The sequence below is a fragment of the Trichechus manatus genome, unplaced genomic scaffold (assembly GCF_000243295.1).
Source record: "Trichechus manatus latirostris isolate Lorelei unplaced genomic scaffold, TriManLat1.0 scaffold00191, whole genome shotgun sequence".
Lineage (NCBI taxonomy): Eukaryota > Metazoa > Chordata > Mammalia > Sirenia > Trichechidae > Trichechus > Trichechus manatus.
Genome location: NW_004444127.1, coordinates 2,170,790 through 2,180,447, shown reverse-complemented (window position 1 = coordinate 2,180,447; position 9,658 = coordinate 2,170,790). Strand labels below are relative to the sequence as shown.

The 9,658-nt window shown below is 37.7% G+C and overlaps 1 protein-coding gene and 1 long non-coding RNA gene across 2 annotated transcripts in view; both read left to right on the top strand.

The window, feature by feature from the left end:
- The window catches only part of PHF21A (PHD finger protein 21A), a 165,067-nt gene that overhangs the window by 54,519 nt on the left and 100,890 nt on the right, over positions 1 to 9,658 (top strand). The window lies entirely within an intron of this gene.
- LOC111822664 (uncharacterized) lies at positions 4,633 to 6,690 on the top strand. The gene is made up of 2 exons (XR_002825807.1): positions 4,633 to 4,679; positions 5,613 to 6,690. It is a non-coding gene; the product is annotated as an uncharacterized LOC111822664 (long non-coding RNA).

Here is a 9,658-nt window from a genome sequence, read left to right as displayed (position 1 = left end):
GACTCTGTTAGCCAAAAACTAAAACCATTCACGAGGCCAACTCTTCAGACAAAGATTAGACTGGACTATGGGACATAAAATGATACTTGGGAAGAGTGTGCTTCTTAGCTCAAGTAGATACATGAGACTAAATGGGCAGCTCCTGTTCGGAAGCAAGATGAAAAGGGAGAGAGGGTCAGGAGCTGGTTGAATGGACACGGGAAATCTGGGGTAGAAAGGAGGAGTGTGCTGTCATAGTATAGGAAGAGGAACTAAGGTCACATAACAATGTATGTGGAACTGACTTGAATTGTAGACTTTCACTTAAAGCATAATAATAAAAAAAGAAAAAAAAAACACTCTGGAAGTTCCTCAAAATGTGAAACATAGAATTACCGTAAGAATCCGCCGTTCTGCTCTTAGGTATATACCCAAGAGAATTGAAAACATAAATTCACACAGAAACTTGTACACGAATGTTTGTAACAGTGTTACCAATAATAGCCAAAAGACTAGAAACAACCCAAATGCCTACCAACTGATGCGTGAATAGATAAAATGTGGTATATCCATATAGTGAAATGTTACTTGGCAATAAAAAGGAATGAAGTACTAATATATGCTACAACATGGATGAACCTGGAGAACATCACATTAAGTGAAAGAAGCCAGTCACAAAAGCCTACCTGCTGTGTGATTCCATTTATATGAAAGGTCCAGAATAAGCAAATCTATTGACAGAAAGTGGATTAGTGATTGCCCAGGGCATGTGTGTGGGAAGAGGGGGGCAGAATGGGGAGTGACTCTAATGTGTATAGGGTTTCTTGTTGGGGTGATGAAAATGGTCTAAATTTGATTGTGGTGATAGTTACACAACTCTGTGAATATACTAAAAGCCATTGACTTCTACACTTTAAAAGGATAAGTTTTATGATACACGAGTTATATCTTAGTAAAGCTGTTTAAAAAACACTAGTACCGTATATTTAGTTTGGTCCGAGAGCACTGAATTGTCTTTCCTAAAGTTATAGTGATTAAGAGAACCCATATTCTCAATAAGAGTACCAAGCTAATAGTAATAATAACGTATTTGCACAGTGCTCCATTATTTACTCAGAGTTTTTGCATACTTCATGTAATTTGATACCCCCTGAACCTCAGTTTACAGATGAAACTGGCATACATAAAGTGACTTGCCTAAGATTAAATGGTAGATCAAGTATGTAATCTCAGCTTTCTGATTTCTAGTCAACCACAGTCTTGTCAGAACAATGTCAGAACACGGCAAAAAAAATAGTGGTGACCCTTGATGTTCTCCAGATTCTTAATCATGTTTAGCCCTTTCACTTCTTGAATATGACTAGGAAGGTCACTTAACCTTCCGTGTTTTGGTTTCCTAATCTGGAAAATGGAAATGAAAAGTTATTTAACTTTCTGTCTAGGTTTTTTCATCCAGAAAAGGGGAACTAGAAATACTTCCTACCTCACAGGCATATAATAAGGACTAAGTAATAAAAGACAATTATAAAACATTCTGCCTGGCTATATAAATTCTTCACAGTAAACCATCAAGGAATATTGTTTTCCTCTTTCTTTAATGTTGTACGACCTCAGTAGGATGTAATAATAACTACTTATATCACTTTTCTCTAAGGAGCTCAAAACACTGTACAGACTTTATCAAATTAATTCCCCGTACATCCCTGTGAGTTACAGAGGAAACTGGTATCATTGGAGCTGGAGTGCAGAGAGGCAAAGGAACTTGCCTAAAGCCTTTATCATGTCAGGCCAGGTCTGTACTATATCACTTGCTCATTTATTTGTCGCTAGTGATACTTACTTGGACAATTACATTTATTCTCTGTGAGTCTGTCACTTGCTAAACATGGAGAGAGAAAAAAAAGCCTGAATAGCCCTCCGGAATCACTATAGATTAGCTTAAACTTTATTGAGGGTAAAGCTGTTCATTTTGAGCTGCCTGTGTCATCCTTGATCTAGACTAGAAAACAGTTCAAAACTCCTGAATATAAATTTTTGACTCGAATATCCACTATGGGAAGCACTGCCAACTGTATGTCCTGCTCTGTAGACAGGAGAAATCCTTGATGAGTCTTTGGAAGTTACTCTCATTTGTCCAGACACTGTTCAAAGAGTGAAGGCAGACTTCCTTCCAAGTCGTTGAGTGTTACAGTATGTTTACATGTATAAAGCTCCTTTACCATCTGGATTACAACCTAGATCTTCACCACTGCCATCATCATTTAATATTTTAGTTTTATGGCTTAATGCTATAACCTGCCCTTTGACAGAGAATATATATGAGGAGAATGTACGTGTAAAATGATTAGTACCTTTGGATGGAAAACCTCTATGGGATTGCCTTAGAGCCACTTCTAATAACACACTAGAAAGCAGAGTGAAGCTTGACCTGTCCACTGGAAAACATGAAATTCTGGCTCTTTTCTTCCATTAAGAGAAGCTCTGGTTTCTAGGTGAGCCTGAGCTGGCAAGGTTTTTTGGGGTTTTGCCTTTTTTAGGTTTCTCTTTTGCCATCTTTCATCTTCTTTCGGGGGGGGGACACCTCCCCCACCGCACATTGGATTTCCATTGCATATGAGCCTTGTTGGTGTGCTCTTCCATAGGGGAGATGGCCCTTGTGCTGTTGGCACTGTCCTGTGTACAGTTAATTAAACCTCCTGTTGTGAACCTGGATTTCTGCTGCTGCTTTTCACTGATGTGTGAATTTAGTGAAGCAGATGCATACAAGCTCAGCTGCACTCACAAAACACAAACCTTGGAAATAGCAAAATATGAATTTGGGGTAAAGACTCTAGCTTTTAAATAAACTTGGTAATCTGGCTAGCTGAACACTAGAGCTCACAAAGTGAGAATTGCATTTCTGAAGATAAGATGGGGCCCTTTTTGTGTTTTTATCTTTCCTTCCCAAAATGTATTGAGTTTTGTTATGATGCTTTATCTCTGTAAGCAAGAAAATAGAGCCAGAGGTACACTCACCGGCCATTGGGTCAAACCCAAAAAGGAGTTTCTCCTCATTTCTCTGGTGACCACATCCCAAGAAGTAGACCATGACCGGAGGCTTCCTAAGGCATCTGGCTGTCATGTCCTCATCGCAGCATAAAAGGGGTGAGGAGATCACAGAAGGTCAGAGTACGACTTTCTAAAAGTCTAGTAACCTACAAGATTTGGAGAACAGATAGAATAGTGATTTCTTTTTAAGTTTGTCCCTTGCCCTTTTCGTTTAACTAAATTGCAGAGTGATAGTCTTGATTTCTGACCATTTTTAAAATATTTTGTAGTGCCTTGATTCTTTCTCATGATTCTGTTTACTAAGACATAAAAAACTTACTTAAGAAGCACTTGATAATTTTTTTTTCCATTTCCCAGCTTGCTTAAACCCACTGCTGTCACGTGGATTCTGACTTACAGCAATCCTATAGGACAGAGTAGAACTGCCCCATAGGGTTTCCAAAGCTATAAATGTTTATGGAAGCAGACTGCCATATCTTTCTCCCACAGTTAGAGGGTTCAAACCACCAACCTTTCAGTTAGCAGCTGAGGGCTTACCCACCGCACCACCAGAGCTCCTCCCCACTTGCTTACTGGGATTAAAATATATAGCAAGTAATCAGTCTGGGGAATAATGGAGTCTTAAAAACATAACAGCCTCTGAATCAGACAACCTCTCTGTTCCTTCTCTACCCATCCCAACCCCTCTCAGCAAGTTTCAACTATGTATTTTTATATAAAATTCGTCAGCCTAGAAGTGCTTTTCGGTCCCTCTTTTGTGTTAATATCTGGTACAATGACTTGTGCTAATGCTTATGGTCTTTAGTAGGGAGAAAGAAATAAGCACACAGAGCGTAACTGGACACTGCATAATAAAGAATGAGCATGTGGTATAGGTCATGAGGCGAGAGGCCAGGGAAGGAGTGGGAACCCAGGTGGGGCTTGGATTGAGATAGGCAGAAAGGATGAAAGGCATTCTAAGTCAGAGGAACCATATGAGCTAAGGCAGGGGTATAGGTATGGATGTGATCTGTAAAAACAAACATAAGAACTTTGATATATGTTTAAGCTTTTTCATTAAAAAGTGTTGGGAAACAAGCAAACATAAAATACTAGGCTGAATAGTTATGATAGAGCCAAGTAGTGGAAGGCTTTAAATGCCTAACTGTCTTCTGCCTAGAACTAGACTTGCTTGGAAAGCTTTGATTGGTATCTGTCTTTTGAATGGAATGTTTTAGGATTTGAAGGGTGGAATGAGTTTGTATTTGGAGGAAATAAGGTCTCATTGGCCTGTTTGCTTTGTCTGTTTGTTTTGCTAAAGTAACATATTCAGGGAATTAAATCAGTTCTCTTGTAGAAGGAAGTCAGGTCAGTTAAGAGAGCAAGGTGTTTGTCCTGAAAATTAATTTTGTTTCCTAATTGTGAAATCTTGGCCTTTTGGCTTATAAAGGAGTCTTCGTGGCAAGACTTCTTCTTACTTACTTTGGACATGTTATCAGGAGGAAACAGTCCCTGGAGAAGGACATCATGCTTGGTAAAGTAGAGGGTCAGCAAAAAGGAGGAAGACCCTCAACAAGATGGATTGACACAGTGGCTGCAACAGTGGGCTCAAAATAACAACGATCATGAGGATGGCACAGGATCAAGCAGTGTTTCGTTCTGTTGTACAGAAGGTAGCTATGAGTTGGAACCGACTCTGCGGCACCGAACAACAACGAGTGAAATGACAGGTTTAATATTTAAAAAGCATTTGAATAGCTGTTGCAGAAGTAATATTGATTTATAGCATTGCTTCCTAATCTGAGGTTCCCCTGAAGGACTAAGAGAAATCCTACACTTACCTATAATAAGGTTGCATGGGCTGTTATTTAGAAATACTGTTTGTTTGGAAGATAAAATATGAGAGCCAAATGAGGGTAGTGAGGGGGAGGTGATAGTTCAGGGGGACCTGACAGTGTAAAAATTGGGAGTTCTTGTTGTAAATTATAATTATAGATTTGAGTAAGAACAAGTGACCCTACAATTTCCAATTACATGTTTTACCTTAATATGAATTTTCTAACATTTTTCCACTTAAGGTACATTTTTGCTTTAATAATATATTCTTGATAAATCCAAAAGGTACCTATGGCTATAATGTAGGTAGGCATTTGAATAGTGGTTTGATTTATTTTCCAGTTTATTTTCCTGTATCCTGTGTTATGCTAATAGTTGCTATTATTTATCTCATTTAAACAGTAGTGCTTAAGTTGAAACTTGATTTTAGTCAATTTTATTATGATGGGTTTACCATATTCTCAAATGTAGTACTTCTCCAGTGCTTTGTTAGTATATGATGAAGGTAAAAACAAATGTAGAGCTGTTAACCACAAACCTAACCTTTCCCCAATTTGCTTGATTTACTACAAATTAAATTATATTATGCCGGATATAAATCATTAAGTATATAATTTAAAGCAGTTGCTGTGATCCGTCTTTTACTGTTTTCTGCCCTCACACCCAAACTTCAAGTTTGAAAGGCAATGAAATGATTAGAAAACTGCCCTTCTGGAGTCCTAGGTGAGCATTCATTTCCATGTTGATATATGACAGTGGGATCCTTTCAGCTTGCAGCCGGAGACGCACACATTGCATTCAGGATGGAATGTTTGCTCCTCGACTTGTCTGCCTGATTTAAATATTCATACTTCACCAGAAGGAAAAAGCTGCTGACTTCTAAAAGTGGGTCAGTTTTTTTTTTTTTTTTTTAATGGCCCTTTTGGCACTTCATAACGTGTTAATACTGCCTCAGAGATGGGGAGTAGTTTGGCAGAGCTCTTCTTTATCACTTCAGGGGCCAAGGCTTCACTAGGCCAATGGAAGGAGAGAACATTGCAGATATTAATACTAATATGGGCTCTATTTGCCTTTCTGTTTGCTCTTCTGGATGTAGTATGTTAACTGGGAAGGATTAATTTGAGAAAAACCTTTTTATGTGTATGAATGATAAAGGCGATGATGTAAGTAAACAGCAGTCGCCTGTGTCTTTAGATGCATAGCATTTCAGAAGAAATTCCACAATTGCATAAATTTGTTCTATTTTTCTATTTGGATATGATAACTTTTGAAAGGAGTCTTTGAATAGGATGGGGTCACTGTTAAGTTGTGAATCTTATTCTCATATTGTTTAAATCAGCTTAATGATTATTTAAAGTATACTTTGTATTGATTGAGTTCCTTACATCTAAGACACCCAAGGGGCATTTTAAACATGAATGTCATTTTTTTATCCTCCTGAAATTAAAATTTAAAATACCTTTTGTGGAAAGGAGTTGTTGGATGGTAGGATGAGAAAGGGAGGGTTAGAGTAATAAGAGGTACTAGAAAGGAGAGAGATCTTCTGGAGATCTGTATTACCATGTTTCTGTCATAAGACATAGGTGAGATTGAGAGATTTCAGGTTATTTGTCCAAGAGAACTATTATACATTGCACTTATCTCTTTCCTCAGTTCCTAAAGGTTTGCAGAAATGACTCAGTAGCTTTCAAATCACTTACAGTGTGTCCATGGCTTGTCCTGTACCTTAGCTTAGGCCAGCTGGAGAGGTGATGGACCCCTTCAGAGTTGCACTGCACACCCAGATTGATACGGCTTCTTCTGGGATCTTCTTGAACATTGTCAAATATTAGCACCTGCTTTAAAATGGCCAAAAGATCTGTCCAGTGATCTGAAAGTTTGGTTCAAGTATCCCTAAAACTATGGAGTATATCCTGTTGAGGAATATGATTGGTTAGTCATGTGGCTCTCACAGGCCAGGGATGTGCTTGCTTTTGCCAGAATGATAAGTACTATATTAAGTTGCCTGGGACCCTGAAAAATAACCACAATATTATCAAATGGGTGGTTCTGAGGAATTATTTGTTTACCTTCCTTTAGACATTAGTTGTGCTCCAGAGATTGTTCTGTAAATCCCAAATTATATTAAATATAGTAGGGAACTAGGCATTTTTAATAGTTAGACATTTATTCAATAACTACTGTGTAGTTTCACGGGAGAAAGATCTGGCGATCTGCTTCTGTAAAGATTACAGCCAAGAAAACTCTTATCACATGGGGTTACTATGAGTTGGAATTGACTCGATGGCACCCAACAAGAACAACTATGTGCTAAGCACAGGATTAAAAAGTAAATAAAATACGAATCCTCTTTTCAGGAATCCTGGAGTGTAGATTTTTAAGGAATTCTGAGATGTAACTTTACTATAAGGCACAAGATCCTTCTATAAAAGAAACGCTACTACTGAAGTATTTCAGCATTCAGTGTCATGTTGTCTACAATTAACTTTCCTGTGGTTTGTGAGGAAAAAAGATATATGATGGTTTAGAGGATATTTAAAGGATATTTAAAGCAAATATTGCAATGTTACCAATTGTTGAATTTAGGTATTTGGTTTATCGAAGGGCTCATTGCACTATTCTTTGAACTTTCTGTATATTTGAAAATTTACAAAATAAAAAACAAATGATTCCTAATTTAAATCTGGGTTTTGATGTATTGGGTATGCTTATAAAGCAGCAAATTGAGTAGAACCTGTACCTTTGGAATCCTGACATGCATGCTTCGCTAAGTAGGTAATAGTACCCTAGAAAGAAGCAGGTAATCTTGGCCTGCCTATGATTGAAACCAAGGTGAAAAGACTTTTAACTTTCAGATTAACCCTTTGGTTAATATTCCCAGGATAAGTTAGACCTGGATGACTAAAAACTAATCAATTTTTGGTTTGTTTAGTAGTGCACACCAAAAAAAAAAAAAAATTATTCCTCAAAAGAACCACAGCACCCAAATCGTTGTTGACAAAATAACTTCTCTATACATTCAGAATGTTTCTAAGATCTCATTTGTTAAAGGCTTATCTTTTCCATCCCCCTGACTTTCTTTTTCTTTTCTAGTGACATATTATTGTGTATTCTAAAAAGCATATGTATATGTGTTGAGGAAATTCATTTTTAACAAATATGGCCATTTCTGCTTCTGTGTCTGACACTGAGTTGTGGTAAGATTATGGGGGAGAAGGGGATATAGAAGGGAGAATAGGAGGTTGGAATTTTGTACATGTTTTAAAAAGGAGACAGAGAAATAAGTATACGTACCTAGTGCTCGCTGTATTATCTTCACTATGAAAAGTCAGCAAGGGCGACCTATTTACTGTACAGGCACGTTTAAAACTAGTGCTACTGACAAAGGATGAGGTCAGTTTGGGAAATCCTTACTCTGGCTAGATGGAAAGCCTTAATATTGTGTGTGTGTGTGTGTGTATAGTATCCTCCTCTGAACTCTTTGTCAGTGTAGTTCTACGGGTGAATAGGTGAATGTTTAACCAAAGAGGAAAGGGAAGCTGTTCTGGGCTTTTGCTATTTAAATAGGCAATTGATAAGAGAGAATCGGAGCTATAACAAAAAATTACACTGGTGTTTAAACTTGAACATATATAGAATCTTCCAGTCCCCACCACAGTATGAAATTTCATATAAGATGCTTCAGGATTGAACCTTGAGGGTGTGTCTTTTACTAGCAGGACCTGGATAACACCTCCACTTCTTCATAGTCCTGCAGCACATACTCTTATTTTCATTGCAGTAGATTCCATTGTATTAGTTGCTAAACCCTAATTTTCTAATATAACACAATAAAGGATCTATTTTACTCTCAAAGTCATCTTAGATTATAGGATGAGCTATATAGGGGCAGTATGAGTCGGATCGACTTGATGGCAGTGGGTTTGGCTTTTGTTTGATTATAGAGCCTTAAACTCTCCCCCTTACCCTTTTTTAAAAAATTACTATTCAAACCCTGTCTCTTCTACTTATAATTAGATTGCTAAATTATTTTGGGATTAAAGAATCCCTAAAAAACTTTATTGTCTATATAACATAGTATTTTTTGTTTGTTTATAACTACCAGTAGTATTGTCACTGTATAGTGTATTTTCTTCCACCACTATCCCACCCTGCCACCATCCTTGCTTCATTCTCCTGTAAGGTGGGGCCACTGTGATTCATGAAATCCCATTATCTATGTGACTTGTATTATGTTCTACCCACTAAAATACAAGAATAGAGTGAAGAGGAGTCACTTGGGATTACTGCCAGAGGTTCAGAGGAAACCACATCTAGTAACCCTGTTATGTCTGGCATGGTTCATACTCAGAAGCCATCACAAAGAAGACTTAGAAGGTTAAATTCTTCTATTGGAATGTTTTCAGTTACATGAGCTTTAGGCTTATAAAGGCCTAATCTTCCCCCCCCAAAAAAAAATGCTGTTTGTGTCAAATAGTTTTTTTTTTTCATAAGTGTGTTACTTGGAAGTTTTGGGAAGATGCAGAAAAGGAAACAGAATGATAAGTACTCAGTATTTTTCATTCATGCATTTTTTTTTTTATTATTGTAGTTTAAATGAAGTTTACATTTCAAGTTAGTCTCCCGTACAAAAATTTATACACACATTGTTATGTGACCCTAATTGCTCTCCCGTTACTGTGACAGCACACTCCTCCCTTCCACCCCTGATACCCATGTCCATTCAACCAGCTCCTAACCCTCTCTGCCTTCCCATCTAACCTCCGGACAGAAGCTGCCCATTTAGTCTCTTGTATCTACTTGAGCTAAGAGGCAC